Below are 22,434 nucleotides of genomic sequence, written 5' to 3'. Positions count from 1 at the left end.
GATAGCAACGTGATGAGACAACCACCCCTCCATCACGGAACACGGCTCCCACCCGGGGCCCGTACCAGATGGCAGCGGGGAGTGGGTCTGGGAGATGGGTGCCCACGGGTCCCAGCAGGCAGCTCTTGGCACAGCTGAGAGGCGCTGCTCTGTGCCTATCCCTTTGTTCAGGATAAACTGAGAAGCAGTGGAATTTCAGCCCTGCGAGGTGGCTCCAGAGCGTCTCGCTCTGGACCTTTGTAGGGCCAGAGTGTTTTAGTTTGAGCCACTAGAGGGAGGGTTATGTTGTTCTTCACCTTCAGCTGTGAGCTCTCCTTTGGGAGACCTGCATGCACAGACACAGTGTAGCGCCTTAGAGGGCAACTAAGGGGGGTGGGTAGGATATTCTGAAGCTCCAGGCATAGGCTGCTGGGAGTAACCGGGCTCTGAATCGGAGAGTAATTTTAAGAACAGACACACATAACCACTGTTGCCTGCTGCTGGCAGAGCCCTCTCCTCACCAAGAGCATTGTTGCTCAGACCCGGGGAGTAACAAATGTGACTTTAAGGCTCAAGGAAGCTGGGGGCAGGGGAGAAAGCCAAAAGCCTTGCCAGACCTCATGACTTGGAGGCACGAGAAAGCACTGGCAGGTCTCTGGGCTGCTCAGAATTGAAAACAGGTGGCTTTGGATTAAATAAAAACTTTAATGCTATTATTCATTTCATTTTAAATGTGATTCTGAGAGGCTGAGATTTGATCTAGGTTATTCCAATGCTCTTTTACACAAGATTCGGATCATAAATGAGGTGCAGATATCTTCCACCATCTAGTATCCCTAAATCCAATTTCTCTGCTTGAATACCTCCAGAGACAGGGCACTTCCCACCTTACCTGGCATCACGTATGTTTTTGGAACAGATCCCAAACTAGCTTATAACGAAGTCAAATTGCATCTTTGTAATTTCTACCTATCACTCTTAGTCCTGCCAACTGAGATGCTGCAGAGTAAGTCAGTCATTTCCACTCTTGAAAAGACAAAAGTGTATTGACAGCCATGAGAGATTGCCAGGAATTAAAGAGGGAGAGGAAGATGTGATTATAAAGGGACAGCACAAGGGAGTTTTTGGAGGGTGGTGTTGCATGGAAACCAATGTGACAATAAATTTCATATATTAAAAAAAAAAAAAAAAAGCTACTGCAGCAGACATCAGAAAACACAAAGATGACATGATGTGGTCCCGGTCCTCCAGGGACAGTCTTGCGAGGAGACACAAGCATATGAATGACAATCTAGCAAGGAGAAGTAACAAAAGCATGACCTAAATCAAGAGCTTTGGGAGTTCCGGGAGGGGCCAAGACGAACGACATAAACCCTCTCTCCTGATACTCTTGTCATTTCCACATTACCAACCGTTTCCGTTTTTACTGATCGGAATTCACGCCAAAGCAGCCGTTTCCGTCCTCGGCCCCTGTGTCTTCTGAGAGATGAAATTGTCAGGCAGACAAATGAAGTCTTCAATAGGTCTGCTAGTGCCAGAATGAGACTTGGAGCAGATGTCCAAAGAGTTGATGTTCTTTGTCACTCCTGCTCTGAAAATATTGGAATGTAGGAAAAGAAAGTGTTGGTTTGGTTTGTTTTAATCAAGCAGGGTGTAGGATACTTTTTAAATAGCATCACTTTGACTTTCTTCGCCCTCTGTCAGATGTTCTGCACAGGCCAGATTGTGGATTTGCAAACACCTGTGTGGTTTTCTGACCTGCCTCCCTACCCCACCACAATATCTTGAGAACTCTTATATTTATTACTTTCTTCTCAGAAGTCTAGGCAGGCATCCCATTGTACCCACTTGTCATACACTGTGCTTTGACACATGCTGGAGACCGTGAATATTGTTCCTGGCCCTCTTACCTCTTCTTTTCTTAAGAAATACCGAAGGAACTTCTTGCATTCTTGCTGTGTAATTTTCTTCCTAATGTTTAGTTCTGTCTTACAGAGGAAATTTTCTGTTTCCTTCAACTTTTACTCTTCCAGTGATCCTTCTGTCCCTTTATTTGGTTTACAAACCTTTAATTTACAGTAGTTTAAAGCAGCTTATAGGAAATACGATAAAACACATTTAAAAATCAGGGCTTGGGAGATTAACAGTGAAGAGAGAAGGAGAGCACAGAATGTAACTCTGCAAGCCAAAAGGCCTCCATTATCCCTATAGTTGAACCTCAATAATTTTGAGTTTCCTAGCAGCCAAGGTGAAAAGGGAGAAAGTACATCTACTCTTGTCAAAGGTAGCAAAGCCTACCAAATCCTCTGGGAAAAGATAGTATTTATTGCCTTTGTATAGAGACCTCTGCAGGAGATACTGGGAAGTATCTGCCAATACTAGGACACTTTCCCAAGGCTGTTTCAGGTAGGGCCCCTTAATGGAAGCCAAGGACAGCACTTCAAAGCCCCACTCCATGAAAGTGACTCTGGAAGACTGTAAACTTGTAATAAATGTTCTCAGTTAAGTCTCTTCTCAAATGTTCTTACATACTTCATCCCTCCTTCTGCCCTGATCCTGAAGGACAAAATGTCTTGCAACAGCACAAACATTCCAGATGCTCCTTTCCCGTCCAAGTTCAGCCCCTCAGATGGAAAAAGAGATGTAAGCCACAAGTTGTCCTACCACTAACTGAGCACTTCCAGTGACAGCCAACACATGGTCCGTTCTCTTCCACTTCCCGTGAAGCAGCAGCTACAGCTCAAGTCGCTGGGCTCAAGTCCTCTGGCAAGGCCTGTGACTTGGGAAGGAGAATCATGACACTTGCCATTACCTAATACTTCAGCTCTCCAACGACTGTCAACAATAATACATCTCGCTTTTTCTGTCAAACGACCCCTGAGAGCTGAGGAGAGAGCATCGGGGACTCCAAGGATGTTGAGGCACAGCCCTGCACGACCCCTGATAAACACAAAAATTTTCATGTTTTCTTCCTCAACTAATGGGAATTTTGTGTTCACCTTATAACCTATCTTTCTCTTTTTCCCCCAACATGGCTGTGCCATTTTATTTATTTTTTTAATTTTGAAACAAAAGTGGCAAGTACACTACAAAGGAGTTTTTTTAGCCTGGTTTGTCTGAGAGCAAATTACCAGCCCAGTGCTCCATTATCCTCTACAAATGAGGACATTCTCCTAGGTGACAACAATACAACCACCAAAATAAGGAAAGTAACGCCAATGAGAGCACCGTTGTTCTTCATAATAAAAAGGTCCGGTTCAAAATCATACGTTGCATTTACTTGCTGTGTTTTTAGTCTCCTTCAGTCTGAAATAGCTCCTCAGTCTTTATTTGACTTCCACAACTTTGACACAATTGAAGATTATGTGCCAGTTATTCAGATTGTCCTCAGGTTGGTTGAAGTTTCCACGTGGTCCTGCACCTTTGGCAGGAGTATCACCAAAGTGAGGCTGTGTTCTCCCCACCGAATCCCTTTGGGGGGTGCAGGATTTCCATTTTTCTCATTACCAACAATGTTCCCTTTGATCACTCAATTAAGGTGGTTTCTGCATGGCATCTCCACTGTAAAGTTATTCCTTCTCACTTGGCCGTTAATAAGTATTTCGTGGGGAGATGCTTTGCAACCATGTAAATATCCTGGACTTCCTCAAACTTTGAATTTATTCATTTACTTATTTACATGAGGATGGACTCAGGGTTTCCTATTGTATCTGCTGGGTTCTAATCTGTTACAATCATTATTTGTTTTAATGCTCAAATTGTCCCTAATTTGGTCAGTTGGGACCCTGTGCATGCCAGCTTCTGTGTTTTTTTCAAAACATGTTCCCATTGGGGCACCTGGGTGGCGCAGTCGGTTAAGCGTCCGACTTCAGCCAGGTCACGATCTCGCAGTCCGTGAGTTCGAGCCCCGCGTCAGGCTGGGCTGATGGCTCAGAGCCTGGAGCCTGTTTCCGATTCTGTGTCTCCCTCTCTCTCTGCCCCTCCCCCGTTCATGCTCTGTCTCTCTCTGTCCCAAAAATAAATAAATGTTGAAAAAAAAAATTTAAAAACAAAAACAAAAAAAAAAAAAAACAAAACATGTCCCCATTATTTTTTAAGCGTTTCCTTGCTCCCCAGTACCAGTAGATGTCCCAAGCTCCTCTTGTGCTTTTCCTGTCCCAGTTCTGGCTTCGGCCATTTCTCCAAAGAGTCTTGGTTCCTTTTAGTTGAGAATGGTCGTTGGAAGGTAAGATTTGAGGACCTGGTGCACTGTGCTGCTGATATATCACTGTTCCCAAGCCCTGTCAGTGAATGGGGTTAGGGAATGTATATGTGGGGGGAGGTGTCCACATGCCCACACTCACATCTGTGTTTTCTACATTATCCATATATTTTGAAAAACGTGTTCACACATTTATACCTCCAGTTCCAATCCAACACCTCCGGGTTTATTTTCCCTTCCCATGTTTGTAATTCTCTTCTCTGACAGCAAGTAACCTGGATCCCGATAAATTTACTTGGTATATTTACTCATTTGGTCAGTTCCCCTGTGTATAACCAGCCTCCCAGCTCCGACATCACCATCTTGGCTGTGCCAATGCCTCAGCCTTGCTCCCCTGCTCAGGCTTTGTGTGGGAGTCTGGGGGTGGTGAGGAAGTTGGTCATCCTCCAACTCTGCCCAGGAGGAGACAGGAACTGTATGTCAAGGGGCAGGAGTCTCTCTGCCATAACGGGGCAGGTGCTCCCCCAAAAGAAGGGGGCCTTCTGTGATGCCATAAATTGGCCCCATGAAGTCTGCTTACCTCTCATTGTCAGATGGAATGTGGCAAAAGGTTTGAAGCAGAGACTTGAAGTGCAGGAATGGTGTGGAAGTGGAAAATCCAGAAAGGAGATAGAAGGAGAGGATGTCTGAAAGGAGAGAAGGAACGGAAGCAGGAAAGAGAGGCTTAGAAAGGGAGACAAGAAGGAAAACGCATATAAGATGGTTTGAGTGCAGGAGAGAAAAGAAGAGAAACTGTTGACTGACACCATTTTCCTGAAGCTGTCCCTCGAGGGCCTGGCAGACAGACTGGTCTCTTGCAACCTCTCAGCCACCTACTCCGGTGTGCATTAAATTAAGGGAACAGAGACGTTTCTATCTCTGAGTTGCCATCTCTGAGGCCACAAATCCAACATCCTGCAGAAACTCAGGCGCAACAGTCTCCTGAGACTCCCAGGGATTTTTCCAGCGCCTCCTAAGTGAATGTAGTCCAACCTCACAGAGCAGGGCGATGCTTCCTCACCGGTTTGACCATCTCATTTCCCATGAGTGAATTCTGAAGTCTGAAATAAATGCCTTCCAGACTTGGGGAACCAAAGAGCTACATCCTTTTATGGTCATGGAGAAATAGTGAGTTCCCCGATCTAAACCTCCTCATCTGTTGGCCTTCCCTGCAGCATTGGTCAGGGCTGCCAAACACATCTGTCTCTACTCCCCCACCTCCCCTCCCACCCTCCTCCCACTCCAGTCTGTTGTCCACTGCCAGGCCCCACTGCACAATTCCCACCTGGAGGCCAGGGACCTCCTTTCCCAAGTCAGACACCCCTCAGTCTTTATCTGAATGACCTCTTTGTTGCATTTGTCCCTGTTACTAGCCCTCCTCTACTTGAAATTCCATTCCCTGGCTTCAAATCCCTCTACCAGCCCACCACGTCTAAACACCTGGCTCCCCAAGACCTCGCTTCCACCTCCAACCACACCTCCACCTGAACTTTAAAATCTCAGAAAAGTTCTATACTTTGCACCTTTGCCCCTTCTTGTCTGAGTCTTCTCCACGTGGATAATTCTTATTTATCCTTCAAGATTCAACCCGGTACTTAATCTTCCTGAGAATAACTAGGCAATAAAGAGTTGCTTTCTTTTTCACTTTTTTTTTTTTTTAATTGTGCGATAAGCTTAGAAAAGTGCATAAAACACAAATATACAGCTCGAATTTTCATTGCAGAATGGGCTCCCTATGACTTCGGCCCATGAGAAGTAGAACATGGCCGCCTGCCTAGACATCCCCAATGATGCCTCTTCACAATGAACCCCTTCTTCCACTCAGCGGGTCACACTATGTAGACAATAGAGGATTCCATGCCTTGCTTTTCTTTATGATTTTACCACCCAAATATGTGTCCCGAAAACCCACAGTTTAGTTTTGCCTACATTTGAACTTCATATAAATGGAATTGTGCACTAAATGTTTTGTTGCATCGGGGCGCCCGTGTGGCTCAGTGGGCTGAGCGTCCCGCTTCAGCTCAGTTCATGATCTCATGCCTCTTGAGTTCGAGCCCCATGTCAGGCTCTGTGCTGACAGCCTGGAGCCTGCTTCGGATTCTGTGTTTCCACTATCTCTGCCCCTCCCCGGCTTGCTCTCTGTCTCTCTCTCATAAATAAGTAAACATTTAAAAAATGTAAATATTTTGTTGTGTCTTGCTTCTTCCACTCAGTATTATATCTGTAAGATTTAATCGTGTGTTTTCGCATAGCAGTAATGCGTTTATTTGTACCACTGTATGGTGGTAAAAATTGTATAAACATATTGAAATGTGTCCATTCCATTTCTGATAAACATGGGAGCTGTCTCCAATTTTTGGCTAGTGTGAACAAGAATGATCAAAAAGGCTTGTACGTGTCACTTCATACATGTGCACACGTATTTCTGCAGGGTATATCAGGAAGGGGACTGCTGTACCATGAGGTATGCCTAGCTTTGGCTTTATAAGATAATGTCCAAGTATTTTCAAAGTGGTAATCACAGACCCTAAGATTATGTGAAATAACTGTCTTTCTCACAAAGAATACCTCTACTTAAGATTTAAGGGGTGGGGGGGGGGGAAGCAGTCGTAAGAGCCCAGAGGTAAGAGGGTGAGTGTTGGCAAAGATCAGCAGTCGGGGTGAGTAACCACAGCCAAGGGGGCCCAGTCTCCATGGGAAGGGGGTAGTGCTGGGGCAAGTGCATAACTAGTATAAATGGCTTCCCACTGAGAACACTGAAAAAGAGTTCCCCTCCTTTCTCCTAAAAAGAAGGGCTTTCCTTGGGCTTTGCCAAGCAAGCTGCAGTTTATTGTTAGGGTGCTCTGGTGCCTGGGTTTTGTTCTGGTGGTTTCCACAGATGCCCACAGCTGCTGCGGGACCAACCAGGCTGCTCCTGGCCTGCCCCGCACGCCCCCCTCCCCCTCCCGCAACCAACATCCACCCAGTCCTACCAGCTCTCACCCTTCAGCTCCAGTAGTTCTCCACTCCCAGCCTGGCCATGGCTGTCAGGGGTCTCTCACAGGCTCAACCCTTTGAGCCCAAAGAACCCAGGCAATAGCCTAATGTCGCCACCACCTGGGAGGGATGCGGAAGTTCTCCCTCTGGACCTTCCACTCCTCATTTACTGTCAGAACTTGAGAGGGTGGGACAGAGAAGGCGGTACATCTGGACATTATTCTGAAGCTGAAGCTCTTGAGAGGATACCCTTCTGTCCTCCTCTTCACTCTATGGAGAAGTTGGGACCATGTCTTAGTCTTCCTTGGGTCCTTCCCTTTCCCCAGGCCCACTCCCATGCCTAACAGAGTCCCTCACACACAGGGCACCAACCAGTCACTTACCCAGACAGCAAGTTTATAGCAACTGGGGACAGAGGAAGTACCCTCTCTTAGAACTCCGTGTGTACCATTTTTAGAACTCTATGCTGCCACCTGCCAGAAAATTGTCAGAACGACCATACAAATCTGCAGTGACTATGTGAATGTGCTCCCCCCCAAGAGTTGTTCTTACCGTGAGCTGCAGCCTGTCTGATGGATAGATTAAACTCCAGTGCTTATACTCAGACCTCATGTTTGTCAGTCATCCCAAACTCTTAAAATGGGGTTACCAAGAGGTGCTCACAAGGAACAATTGTCTAAAAGAACACTAATTACTCCCTTTAGGTGGGAGAACCACCAAAAGATCAGTTCAGATCAGCCAGAAACTGCCAGCAAAAAGGGCTTGATGGATTTCATAAAACAGCCAGTGATCGATGTGAATTTTGCCATAGTTTAATGATTTTTTTTCCACGTGGAACTAGAGCGGCTGCCAGTTTGAAGCAGCCACAAATCAACAGGCATCCTTCCAGGTGTCCGTGGTAAGGGTCTGGAAGAAGGGGACTGAGGACATGTTGACCATGACACTGAGCCTGTGATAACGGTCACTGCACAGAGTCATGCAGGGTGTGTTTGGTACCAGGAGCTACCTAGTAACAGCAGTTCTCTGAAGCTAGCATCTCAGTGCAATCCCCAAAGCTGAGTACCCTGGCTTCTCTGACCATTACTTCTTTCCTTCTATGTTAAATTATTGATAACCCTATAGGCCAATGGCATTTCTGTTTTCTAAGCTCAGCACTGTGATTTTGTGAGCTGGGTATTCTCTGTTTTTTACCCTTTTTAACTCTGCATGTCCTAGGACACTGACCTTTGGGTATAGCATCAAGCAGGTTCCCTGTCCTCTGGCTTCCACCTGAATTTGGCCAGTGCAAAGTACATGCAGAGAACTCGTGGGCTGGAGGGAAGATCCAATGAGGCTTATTGCCCAGGCTTCCTCCCTGTGGGCCACGGATCGGCATGTCCCTATCATGGATTGAATTGTGTCCCCACCCCATAATTTGTATGTTGAATTATATGTCCCCGGTACATCAGCACGTGACTGACTGTATTTGGAGGCAGGGCTTTTAAAGAGGTGATTAAGTTAAAATGAGGTCATTGGGTAGGCCCTAATCCAACATGACTGGTGTCATCATAAGAAGAGGAAATTTGAACACGGACACATGCATAAAAGGAAGGCTATGCAAAGACCCCAGGGGAAGAGAGTCATTTACAAGCCAAGAAGAGTGGCTTCAGAAGAAACCAACCTTACCAGCCCCTTGACCTTGGACTTTTAGCCTCTAGAATTGCAAGAAAATTAATTTCTGTGGTTTAAGCCACCTAGTCACAGTACTTTGTTAGGGCATTCTGAACAAACTCATACAGTCCCTCTACCAAAATCACAGATACAGACCATGCTCCATTCCTAGAAACAATTTTCTCCCTGGGCATGGGTTATTGTTCTGTCCCCAGACCCCAGGCTTCGGGGAAGGAAGTAAAGGCTCCTTGGTCTTGCTGTTGCATCATGGCTGCTTCACTTTGCTACCCACCTTCGCTAAACTCACTTCGAATACCCGATTCGCACACTAGGAGTTCCTAGCAAGAACTTCAACCCATCCACTTGTTGCCCTCACCATTCGCCCAAATTGTTCCTAAAATCTAATCCTACCTGGCGGAAACAAACCACAACCGTTCACGGGGTCACTGGGTGAGATGAACCCTCTGCCGCTGTACTTCTTAAAGAAAAACAAACAGGGGAGCCTGGGTGGCTAAGTCGGTTAAGCATCCGACTTCGGCTCAGGTCACAATCTCGCGGTCCGTGAGTTTGAGCCCCGCGTTGGGCTCTGTGCTGACAGCTCAGAGCCTGGAGCCTGTTTCAGATTCTGTGTCTCCCTCTCTCTCTGACACTCCCCCGTTCATGCTCTGTCTCTGTCTCAAAAATAAATAAACGTTAAAAAAAAAAAAAAAGAAAAACAAACAACATTTTCTGAAATGTCCTATGGTGACAAGAAGCTGCAACCCAGCAGTGAGCCTGGCAAAAAATAAAGACACCAAATCTGTGCAACCAAGGTAATGTTGACATTGTACTGGTGAGTGAGAAAGTGACTGCCTTGAAAAATTCATGCCTTGGAGAGAACACTTTGCAAATGGACATTTAGAATAGCTTCCATCATTGTATATGTTTGCTTCTGAAAACAATGATTTCTCTGTTAAAAAAAAAAAATTCTGATATGTACATATTTTTAAAACTGGGAAGTGGGATTTTTCTAAATTATTTAAAAATCTTTCAAATGAGGGGCGCCTGGGTGGCTCAGTCGGTTAAGCGTCCAACTTCAGCTCAGGTCACAATCTCGCGGTCCGTGAGTTCGAGCCCCGCGTCAGGCTCTGGGCTGATGGCTCAGAGCCTGGAGCCTGCTTCCCATTCTGTGTCTCCCTCTCTCTCTGCCCCGCCCCCGTTCATGCTCTGTCTCTGTCTCAAAAATAAATAAACGTTAAAATAAAAAAAAATCTTTCAAATGAATAATTTCAAAGAGCTTTGAGTCTATCTATCTATCTATCATGTATCCATCTATGAAAATGCACATTAACTAGTCTCCCTTGCCTTCTGACTTGCTCTGGGTTTGGCCAATGGGAAGCACTTTTGATTGGATTACAAGAGCAAATGACCGATGCCAAGGAAGATGGAAACTTATTAGTGAACTTTCAACAGAACCTTTGCATTAGCTGGTAGATGTGGCTGAAACATGAGTCAGGATAGAGTAATTACAGACAACAGTGCACTTCTCCCATTGTCTTTGTAGAATTGTTTTTAGCCACAATAATCACTAAGACCAAATATTAACATAAACTGCCCTCAGAATTAAATTTCTGAATCCTATCACCAAGTGGTAAAGCAAGATTTTCAAGCGAGGCATACTCAGTTCAGGCACATGTAAATATAAAATGAGCATATGACATTAATAGCATAGTAAAAGTAAAAAGTTTTTTTTGCGTGTGTGCCAGGGAGAAAATAAAAGAACCTAATATTGTTTTACCTTTCAAAATGTTGTCTTTGTGTGTTTTTATTTTTTTTTTATTTTTTTTAAATGTTTTTATTTATTTTTGAGACACAGAGAGAGCATGAGTAGGGGAGGGGCAGAGAGAAAGGGAGACACAGAATCCGAAGCAGGCTCCCGGCTCTCAGCTGTCAGCAAAGAGCCCCGTGCGGGGCTCAAACTCCCGAAGTGTGAGATCATGACCTGAGCTTAAGCCAGATGCCCAACCGACTGAGCCACCCAGGCGCCGCCCCCGCCGCCTTTTTTTTTTTTTTTTAATGTTTGTCTTTGTATGATTTTAATGAACAGAATATATTAGTTCAATAGTACAGGTATATATGAACAAATAACAAGTATTGGGAGTATCTCTAAAATCTTTTACTCATTCTGGCCAGCCATCCAAAAAGTGTGATCACTGAGCATCGAAACATAAGGGGCTGGAAAAGCAACAACACAACAACAGCAACAACAACAGCATATATACCACTGTACCCAGAATCTTAGAACTTCAGAGTCACAATTCTATTTTGTTCAAACTGACTTTAAAGAAAATAAAGAGGGAAAACGTGAAAGAATGTGTGACAGAAGGAAGCCTGTGCCTACAGCTTTCCACGTGAGTGAGGACAGTATGCTCATTCGGTTGAACCACCACCTCTCAGAAAGTTTTGGAAATAGTCGGAATGTAGTGGGAGGCCCAGGGGACCACCCAGTAGTAAAAACCTAAATGAAAGCTTCCAAAAACAACAGGCAAACTGAGGGCCAGCCCCTCCCCAGCTCCACCTCCTGGCCAGGGCTGGGTGGGAGGGGTTCAGCGTCTTGTCCAACTCTGCCTGCATCTTACACAGAGTGTCACAGACGGTACGGGCCTTGGAGATCAGTGTTGTCACAGTGTGTAGTGTTTGGAGGTGACAGAAAACACTCTAGTAGCATCAGAGAGAATAGCCATTTCACTAGAAAGGGGAAAATGCCCCTGGTAATCTGCTCAGCGAGTCTTCTCTCTATGCCTTCCAGCAAAACAAGAACCCAGCTCCAGGCAGAGCTCTGAATGTTATGCATATTTATTGCCTGGCCTTTCAGGCAAAAGGCTATGAAAATACGTTGGTGGAGTGGAGACATCACTGAGAAATTTTGAAAGCAAAGCTGCTTCCAAGCTGTTTTCTGTTATTGTTTTTCAGGATTCCTCACTGGTTAAAACTATAATCTGGTTACAAAACGAGTGACCTGGAGAGACGTTCACTTGTCCACATCTCTAAAAATCCATCCTGCTGCTTCCCGCTTCTCCCCTTAAAGCACAGTGAATCCAAATCACCTTCTCAGACAGAAGGATGCACCAAAGCACTTTCAGCTCCCTATAGAAGCTTCTAGAGGAAATTGTCGGAACGCTTGGAAAATCCAGACCTCTTTGCAATTATCTAAACGGAGTTGGTGGGTGATGTTAACAAGGCATCCTTTCTGCTATCCACGGTCAGGGTCATATCTTTGTGAAATAAATATTGGTGATTTGTTGTTTTGTTCTTAATGTCCATTAAATAGTAGTCCGATTAGAGATGAACAGGATTTGTAATCTAGGTAAGATGAGCCTGTCTCTGAGTTTTGTTAAACCCCGTTATTTAACCTCCTGCTCAGCTTACAGGGGACCTTCTAAATCTTAAGAACCTCCAGCTGGAAAGACGCACAAACTGCTCTGCCCAAGCCACACTCAGCGGAGCCAGGACTGACAGACATTGCTATCGTACAGGACTGTGACCTGCAAACTGGGTTTGCCTTCTCTTCACCCCTGCAAAGAACAGGAAGGCCACATGGTTCCAAATCATTTCTCCATTATGACCTTCCAAATGGGTACCTGAGGCATCCAAACACCTTCTGACTGGGGGGCATCTGTCATTTCCTCCACACTTGCACTCTGCCCCTTTACTCCACATTTACATGCCAGCAAAACCCAACTTATCACTGTAAGGAATGAAGCACACACTTTCATTCATTTGGCTTTTTGAGAAATGAAGGTGAGGCCTTGATTTACTGGGGTTTGCCTACCCTATTCTGTAATGCCAACAAATTTTTGGGCCTCGTGGCAGACCTGTCTGTCATGTTTTGTGGCCGGGGCAATTCTCATCTTGGCTGGAGAGCCAAGAGTGGAATTTTAACGATGCATTTCCTTGTGTTTAATAGGCTAAAGTCAAAAGTCCACATTCTGCTTCAGATATGCATGAACAACTTCCACTGAAGTTACTCATGTATATCTGAGTTTAGTTAAAACACTCCAACACTCAGGCACTATTAAATAACATTCCTTTAAAAAAAAAAAAAACTTTTTAATGTGCATGTGGGAAGGTGAAACAGCATGTGTAAATTAACCAAAAATTCACTCAGTTTGAGGAAGTGTTTGGTTTTTAACGGAACAAAGCCATTTGGACAGTCCTGCTCATTTCCATCTTGATACATACCAATCATGGAGCCTCTCCAGGCTTATCTTGGAGGCTCATTTGCCTAAAGCTTCCTGGTTTTAGGGGCAGCTGTGGAAGAGGGCAGCACGCGGGCCTGGGCTCAAGGAACAAGATCAAGTCCCAGCTCAGATAATAGTTGTACGGTCTTGAGAGAGTCACTTAATCTTTCCCCGTAGCTATTCATCTGTAAACCTTTGCAAGGTTATTGTGTGAATTGCATAGATAATGAGCATTAAATTTGTTTTTTTGATTCAAAAGTATTTTGCCTGTTTTAGGCAAACGTAAACAATCAAGAGCCCAATAATGATAGAGATAGTAGGGAGAAATTTATAGTCAAACAATGGTTGTGCAAGTATATGTTGGAAGCAACTGCAATGCATATTGCATCGAGTATTTATTTATTTTTAAAGTTTATTCATTTATTTTGAGTGGAAGGGAGAAAAGGAGAGAGTGAGAGAGAATGTGGGGGGCCGGGCGGCAGAGAGAGAGGGAGAGAGAGAAAATCCCAACCAAGCTCCACACCATCGGTGCAGAGCCCGATGCAGGGCTCAAACCCACAAACTGCGAGATCATGACCTGAGCTGAAATCAAGCGTCCAAGGCTTAGCCAACTGAGCTACCCAGGTGCCTCTGCATTGAGTATTTAAAAAAAAATTTTTTTTTTCAACATTTATTTATTTTTGGGACAGAGAGAGACAGAGCATGAATGGGGGAGGGGCAGAGAGAGAGGGAGACACAGAATCGGAAACAGGCTCCAGGCTCTGAGCCATCAGCCCAGAGCCTGACGTGGGGCTCGAACTCACGGACCGCGAGATCGTGACCTGGCTGAAGTCGGACGCTCAACCGACTGCGCCACCCAGGCGCCCCTGCATTCAGTATTTAAATGAAATATTTAAATGAGTACTTAAAACTGTCTTCTTTGATCCAATAATTCCACATGAGAGTTTGTCATAAGAAACACAAAATTAACAATAATAATGAGGGGCATTCTCTTTGTGTAAAGATTTTTTTATAGCATTTCCTATCATGGAAAACAAGTGGAAACAACTTAAATTTTAACCAAATAAAGGAATGTTTAAGCACACCATTACAGTTTAGATGATGCTTAGATTAAATTCTTACAATGTTAAGTGAATAAAAATGGATTCAAAGTATATATTCTGTATGATCACATCATTGTAACAAAAAACATAAGCATTAAAAAGGACCAGAAGGAAAAAGAACAAAATTTTCAACAGTAATGGCTAGAAGAAAGCCAGAAGGTGCTTTAGACAGAGGGATTATATGACCTTTTGACCCTCTTTGCATTCCTTATACATAGATGACACTCAGGATATATTAAATGAATTTTTTTAATGTTACACCTTAGCTCTTCATTAATTAACGCTCTGCTCAACTCACTTTCCAATTAATCAAAGCTTTGCCTTAATTAGCCCTGTAAAATAGTCTTGAAATATTTTTTTCCAGTGGTTTCTTCTTATTTTTCCATCCAGCTATCTGTAAGATCATAGATATTCATTCAGGAACTAGTCCAGTTGGCATTTGGTCAAATAGCAAAAGCTTGGATTTAGCCATTGAGTATCACAAGGCACAACATCAAAGGAATTTTCCAATGTTGCTCCCCACACACAGCCCAGCCCATGTCACTTGATCCTCAAGAATGCTGAGCAGAGCGGGGGAGTAGCAGGAGATGAATGCCCATGGCAGGAAAGCCAAAGTATACATTTTCACCAACAGAATGGGTACAAGCCAAACAAGCAATAGAGGGCACAGTTTAATGGCAGACAGCAGTTTTCAGAGAAAACTTGTCAGAGTATTACAGTGAATTACACATAAGGAGGGGAATACTTGGACATTTGGTTCTCTAACCTACTTGAAGCACATTTATTGCCTTCAGATGAATGCCAACTTTAGTGGTATTCTTTGCGATAATATTACGAAATACCATTTTGTATTTCTAGAGGCCTTTCTGTCTATGGTTTACTGTGAGCAGAGCACTACGCTTTGCACACAATGGAGTAGGTCCACCCAGGAAATAGAAGATAGTCAGCACTGGGACTACCCACAGAGGAAATGAATTTTGCAGGGAAAGAGTAATATCTCTATGGCAGAAATTAAGTCAGTTCTTGAATTCCAAATCGAAGTGTTTCCTCACATATGAGTTTACTAAGTGAGCAAAAGACTGAATGTGCACCTCAAATATGGGGAATTAAAAGCCCCTTGAATGCTCCATGGTATCATAGAAGGTTAGAAACGAAAAGCGGCTTAAAAGTCTTCTAATAATCCAGCACACGCAAGACACACATTCTTTATAGACAAGAAGACAGTTCAGAGACGTAGGGAATTTTTCTGAGCTCAAACACCAAGTAAGTGGTAGAGTCAGGATTCAGACCCGGGTCTTCTGGCTCTCTGCAGCTTTTGCTTCCATCGTACTCAAATACCACATGGCTTGAAAGCCGCCAGACCTCCTCCAGGACTGTTGGTCAGATGCTCAAGAGGCAATGCTTTGGAAATTGCCCAATGGAAATTGCTTTGGAGTCAGACTGGAGTTTCAATCCTGTCACTCGTGTGTGACCTCGGACAAGTCAACAAATCTCTAAAGCAGGACCATACACCCACTCCACAGTGTGCTGGTAAGAATTAAGTGAGGTAATGCATCTCAAGTGCTTGAGCTGCACACCACGGCAGCTCAATGGACAGCATCTCTCGTTACTATCACAGGACTTCCTTGAAGGCAGACCCAAAGCCCTACACTGTTGGCCTCAGCCTCAGAAGAAGAGTGTGGTCCAAACACTTCACCCTTCTTCTCAAAAGCTGTATGGATGTCTCGTCTCCGCTGTGCACGACTGGAACAAATCCAATCCAATCTGGATCATTTACTGTTTGGCACCATTTTTAATACTAATCTCATCAGTTTTTATTTTCTTTTTCTAGTTTATCCAAACAAGCCATTTTTAGAGGCTAGTGACTTTAAGCCAGAGCTGCCAATAAAATAGACTTAACTTGAAAACACCAGGATCCTTCTGAAGAAATGTAAATATAAACAACACACATGATACAGAAAAGTTTGATAAGAGTTTGATCATTGGCTTGGATGCCAGTTCAACTCTCAACTTGCCCACTACTATTTTGGGGCATTAAAATCTGCAAGCGCTTCCTGCCCCAGCCCTCCTGCCATCCATTAGGTTTGAATGTCCTTTATGGAACGAACTTGATCCCCCTGCCTTACTTTTGGTCTCTCTCCAGAGCAGCTAATGCGCTGGCATAGTTCTGCCATTTGTCAGCCAGAAGTCTGGTTACACATTTGCTCGTCAATCTAAACCTAACCTCTTCTCATACGAGCACTTGGGGTTTCATGTAAATCAACCAGACATTCTGTCATTCACCAGCAATATCTCTCCATAGTAGTCTACACCAATGTGCCTTCATGAAATATTTCACTATGTTTGTGGAAGAAATATTCAAATGAACGTGCTTTTTCAGGAATGGTGACACCAGAATGTTACAAATCTGTTCATTACCACAACAAGGATAAATGGTATTTCTGCCAAAGACTTGATAACGGGTGCAGTAATGCATCTCAGCACTTTCTGAAATTAAAGGTCTGCCCTGAGAGGTAAGTAGTATAATGCATGACTAACAAATGCAAACCCAAACTTGGGAGCTGAGTTTTCCTTGTCAGTGTAATTGATCCTTTCCGACAGCCTCTGCCTTAGGAAGTTCATAATGTTACTTCTCTTTGGATATTAACATCCAGGTGAGGCTGACCCCCATGGTTTGTAGGAGGGAAGATCCTCATTAATTTAGCATGCTTTATTGTGATTTTTCTTACATCTGAATTCACACATGCTTTTAACAACTCTTCTTCAAAAATCTGCTATGGTTGTAAGGACAGTATTTCATGGAATTATTAGTTCATCATTCAGGAAAATATTTAAAATTCAGTTGAATAGTCTCTTAAACAGCTTTTTAAGATATTGTTTCTGATTATAGTGATTGTCAGTTGTTTTTTTTTTTTAAGTAGGCGATTTGACTCTAGCCTTCACTAGGTCTTTTGGCATTTTCAAAGCGTCACAAAGGAACTGAGGAACTGGGAATTTAAACAAGAAGAATCATTATCAGTTCTCATTGACACGTGCATGACATTGGGCCAGTTAACCTCAGTGTTACTAGATTGTAAAATGATGTTTTAAGGTAGACCTAATTCATGAAAACTATGGAAAAAATGAAGAGGGGAAGGCTTCCCATCGAGGATATTTACAAAGAGCTCATTTTATTCCTACAAGTGTCTGAAAATGCCTGGTATCATTACTATTCACTTCGAGCACTGGAAGTATTACTACCAGTGCTATAAAAAAAAAATTCAATATCTGAAAGGTTATTCATCCAAAGAATGTGTCCTCTAAAATTAAAGACTCACAGAGTTCTATCATATTCACTCTCAAAATGCCTAAAATGGACAGGATACAGATTCTAGTCAGAGAGTAATGGTTTTCCTTGACTGTTTTGGATTCTGAACAGGCTCAGCAGATCATAATTAAAGTTTTTTAGCACCAGGTTTCAAATATAAAGTCACTTGGTCACAATGTAAAGATTAGTGTCTACCTAAGTAAAATTCTGCGCCTTAGGGAAATGCAGAAATGCTTTCCTCCTCAGCCTCCTCTACACTGCTGTTCCTTCCGAGGTAGCCTTTTTCCTCTATCTGACTTACTCCCTCTAGTGTTTTCTGGATGAAGTACATGAATTAAGGCTCAATTCACACACAAACAAAAAACGTTACTGCAATCTCTCAATATTTTCCCCAGTTACCATACACTAAAGCAAAGTTGCCACCAGATGTTTCGACATGAACACTAAGTGATTGCAAGAATTTTTTATCGAAGAGTCTCAAACTTAGATTCTTGTATTCCAACTTCAGCTCCCCAAAGTAAGCATTGACTTTAATCTGTTAGGCTTTAGATTCCTTCTCTGCCTTTGAAACCTTACATTCTAATTCAGTTTTACTGTGATAGGCAAAAGGGGAAAAGATTCTCTAATGAACTAAGGCATTCAAGAAGGCGTTTGACATGTTTTCCAAGGATAGAACTTACGTTTTGATTCTTCTAAGTTATCCAAGAGGTTCAAGGTATTTTGTCTCAAGAGAAAAGTGATTAATTTTTTTTTTAAATAGCCTTCTGGAAACACTGGCATATTTTCTACCACAGAAGCCCTCAGTCAAACCAGGAAGAGTAGCTTCTTGGGAAATGTATTGCTAATGGGCACTTTTTCTTTAACAGAGAAGAAAATACACTTCCAAAGCTGTCAGCTGCCGTTGCTGCTACTTTGGAAACCAGCCACAGCTGACTGTGAGAGCTAACTATAGGCCAAGGTCATCTGGGGATCTCCCAAGCCTGCTACAGCGATGGCACCCATACGTTGCTGGAGTGCATGGGCTTTGCCAGTCCAGCCAGTCTAGCCCAGAGAGCTATTCTGAGTCGGAATTTCCACAAGAAGGCCCTTGATTGCCCTTCATGCTGCTGACAGTTACTTTCATACTTAACCGTTCTGAACCATAATCTGCTTTACACACTGGCCTCTTTGCACCTTTACAATATCCTACCTGTTTTCAGACCCCCACGGGGGGTTCACAGGTATGTCAAAGTATAATATTAAAACTGACCTTTACTGATCTTTGTTTAACAACACAAAGCTCACCAGGGCTACATCAAATTACTTCAACCAAGTGCCTGAACGGGAAACCCTCAGGCTTATTTAGCTTCCTTCTTCTCTACCGTCATCTACCAACCTCTAATCTCTGCCAGGCCTTGTCCATTCAGATCCCTATAGATCTCTCCTCTTCCATGTCCACTGCCATTACATTTCATCCACTTTTGCCTAGATTGAAGTAATAACCTCCCAGCCAATCTCCTGCCTCCAATTCACCAACATTCCACCATCAGTTATATTTCAAAATTACATCTGAATGCATAACTCTTCTGTTTAAAACCCTTCCTTGGTTCCTCATCGGCTACAAGATAAATCCCAAACTCTCTAGACTGACATTTTCCAGACTACTTTTCCAGGCTCATCTCTTATCATTCCCTTCAGGCCATCTTTCTATCTCTCCCTTCATCATATCAATATACCCGCTCCCTCAAACCCTCCATGCTCGCCCATGTCTCCAGATCTGTCTAGCAATCTTATCTACCTAGTGATCTATATTTCTTCCATCAAGATTCAGTTTGAGCATCATCCTTTTGATGGGGATTTCCCTGACACTCTTCCAAAACTTGCCCCATGGCTCAAATACATACACAGGTGTAGTTAGTCCTTCCATCTATCATGCTCCATAGGCGATTGTTGACTGTTAGTTCTTGTATCACTAGGAAGTGCGCATGCGCACGCACACACAGATTTTAGACTCTCCCACTAGGCTGTGAGGTTCTTAATGTAAGAATCTTATATTATTGATTTTTGTGTTCTCAATATCTATAGCGATACTTAAAGCAATAAATAAATTTTGTTGTATTAATAAATCTCACAAAGAAATCAGCCAGTCACATCCAAGAAAGTGTATTTTAATTCAAGTCCTTTTTTTTTTTCTTTTTTTTTTTTAACCTATGCCCTTTGCTAAACAGAACTCGATTTACCAGGTCTTATGCTGGGTTGTACTCTAAGGACCCATATCTGAACTTCAGGAAAGCTCATGCTTTTGCCAAGAGATGAACTAGAAAAATACTGGGGACCAGAGAATTAGGTCAAAGGAAAAGAGTCAGGAACAAGGATGTTCTGGGGCAGGGGCATGCCACCCAATAAGCGCAGTCCAATTCTGGAAGACTTTGGAACCAAAGGAGCTGTTAAAATTGAAATGGGGGTATCTGGATGGCTCAGTTGGTTAAGCGTCCAACTTCAGCTCAGGTCATGATTTTGTGGTCCGTGGGTTCAAGCCTCGTGTCGAGTTCTGTGCTGACAGCTCAGAACCTGGAGCCTGCTTTGGATTCTGTATCTCCCTCTCTCTCTGTCTCTTGCCTGCTCACACTCTGTCTCTCTCACTCTCAAAAATAAATAAACAAAAAAAATTAAAAATAAAATAAAATTGAGACAGACACCATGGATGGTTCATACATATTGTATGCCTCGAGGCTGTCTCTTCTCTTACTTACATCCCTATATGCTCTGCTCATCCATTCAAATTCCCAGCTTACATCTAGGCTTAACTTGGTAACCTTCACTTCAAGGTCAATTACCAGCATGGTTCTTACCTTTGCCTTTCTAGGTGAATCATTTCCCCTCATGAAGTTTTCTCCAAGACAAATATTTCTTCAAGAGACTGCCAAGGTTGAACTAATCTCTACCTACCCAGGGTCACGTTTGGGAGTCACAGTTCATGACCCACAATCTTTTCTGTACCTCCTTGTCACACCAAGTGTCAATACTGCTTAAGTTGTGCTCAAAGCTCAAGCAGACGTCGATCCTCACTGCTGAAAAGTTGACTCCTAGAAAAGTGTTTTGACCATGAAGTTCTTCTCATATCAGACGAGTCTCCATATCTAACCTTCTTTTACTCTTCATCTATAAAGCTCTCTGTTTTATTATTATCTCATTTTTTAAAAAGTTACTGAGCCTTTCTTCATGTCCCAGACCTGAGATACGGTCAGTAAACAAGACAAACACTGTCCTTCTCCTCAAGAGCTTGCAATCTAGCTATTTCTCTATTGACCCTTGAATATGACTTATATATAGGAAATCTGTCCGTGTGCACTGAGTAAGTTCACACCTGCCGTCCCTCTGACCGGTCTGAATTCTTATAATTCATCAAGGTTCTATTCAAGTCTTCCCACCAAAGCCTGGTGTTGTCTCTGTCTTACATCAGGGTGTATTAAGAACTGGCTAAAGTACCATATCTAAGGATGTTGTGTAGAGTGCTGATCTTAAAGAGGCTTCTAGTGGTATCTCCAAGGGCTCTGTCATACCTATAACTTGTATCAGTTGGAGGTTTTGATACACATAGAAAAGGCATGCTTACTCCTTGTGTGAACAGCATGGATGGGTAAGAAAGCTATCCAACCACAGAATCAAGATATATTCATTATCTCTTGCTACATAGCAAATCACACCAAAATTAAGTGGCTTAAAACAACAAGTATTTATCATCTTATAGTTTCTTTAGTTCACAAATCCAGATGTGTCTTAGCTGGGTGTTTCTGACTCAGGGTTTCTCCTATAATTTCAGTCAGAATGTGGTCAGAGCTGCAGTGATCTGAAGGCTTGACTGGGGTGGAGGATCTTCTTTGAATCTGGCTCACTTGCATGGCTGTGGGCAGGGGACTTCAGTTCCTCACCAAGTAAAACCTGTCTATAGGCTGCATGCACATCCTCAGGACATGGTGCAAACTTCCTCCAGAAAGAACAAGCTGAGAGAAGAAGAAAGTCACAATGCCTAGTTTTTAAACTCACACACCATCACTTCCACTTTATTCTATTTATTAGAAACAAGTCATTGGGTCCACCTGTACACAAGGAGGGGAATTAGGCTTCACACCTTGAAGGGAGGAGTATTCACAAACTTTGTGAATATATTTTAAAACCACAGAAGCTGTTAAATATTGAATATTGGGGCTGTGGCCTAAATCTAATTCTAGGATGTGAAAGACATAATTTTGCAGCAGTCTGAATGAAAATTCTTAGGATTTTTATTTTTTTTATTTTTTTTTTTTAATTTTTTTTTTCAACGTTTTTTTTATTTATTTTTTTTGGGACAGAGAGAGACAGAGCATGAACGGGGGAGGGACAGAGAGAGGGAGACACAGAATCGGAAATAGGCTCCAGGCTCCGAGCCATCAGCCCAGAGCCTGACGCGGGGCTCGAACTCACGGACCGTGAGATCATGACCTGGCTGAAGCCGGACGCTTAACCGACTGCGCCACCCAGGCGCCCCAAAAATTCTTAGGAATTTTAGTCAACAGAGTTCATTATGGGCCTGCTTCAATCAACATGATCTTAGGCCACCTGAAAATCCAGGTGCCATCTGTGGTGAGGAAGTGAGTCACATCTGTTTTACTGTGTTGGGGTCAGACCACAGCAGAGAGCCATGTTTGGTTTGGGGCACCACATGGGGAACACACACTGGGGCCCATGTGGAGCACAGCAAATAGGGTGGTCAAGAAACTTGGAATCATGTCCTATAAAAGGTTGTCGAGGGAACAAGAGAAGTTTAGGTCATGTGGTCTTAGGTATGCTGCAGTCATTATCTTCAAGAATGTGAAGAACTTTCATATATAGAGATAGACTTGTGCTGCTTGCCTCGTGCTGCAGCCAGAACCAATGGGTTGAAGTCCCAGGAGAGACACTTGGGATCAATGTAAAGAAGACATTTCTAAGAGTCAAAAC

General features: G+C 43.3%; 1 protein-coding gene across 11 annotated transcripts in view; it reads left to right on the top strand.

The window, feature by feature from the left end:
* Nucleotides 1-16,399: 16,399 nt before the first annotated feature.
* Nucleotides 16,400-22,434, top strand: part of ITGB6 (integrin subunit beta 6) — a 133,002-nt gene continuing 126,967 nt past the window's right edge. For 6 of the 11 annotated variants that reach the window (XM_086718739.1, XM_086718738.1, XM_086718736.1 and 3 more), the window contains exon 1: nucleotides 16,404-16,681. The gene's annotated coding sequence lies outside the window, so the exon portion shown is untranslated. Of the gene's footprint in view, nucleotides 16,682-22,434 lie in introns of all 11 variants that reach the window. The other 5 variants (XM_025929084.2, XM_086718743.1, XM_086718741.1 and 2 more) reach the window with 1 other exon arrangement.

Source organism: Puma concolor, chromosome C1, assembly GCF_028749965.1.
Source record: "Puma concolor isolate L17-30 chromosome C1, mPumCon1.1.hap2, whole genome shotgun sequence".
NCBI classification, from domain to species: Eukaryota; Metazoa; Chordata; class Mammalia; order Carnivora; family Felidae; genus Puma; species Puma concolor.
The sequence above is the reverse complement of the archived record's forward strand: the minus strand, read 5'-3'. Positions and strand labels throughout refer to the sequence as shown.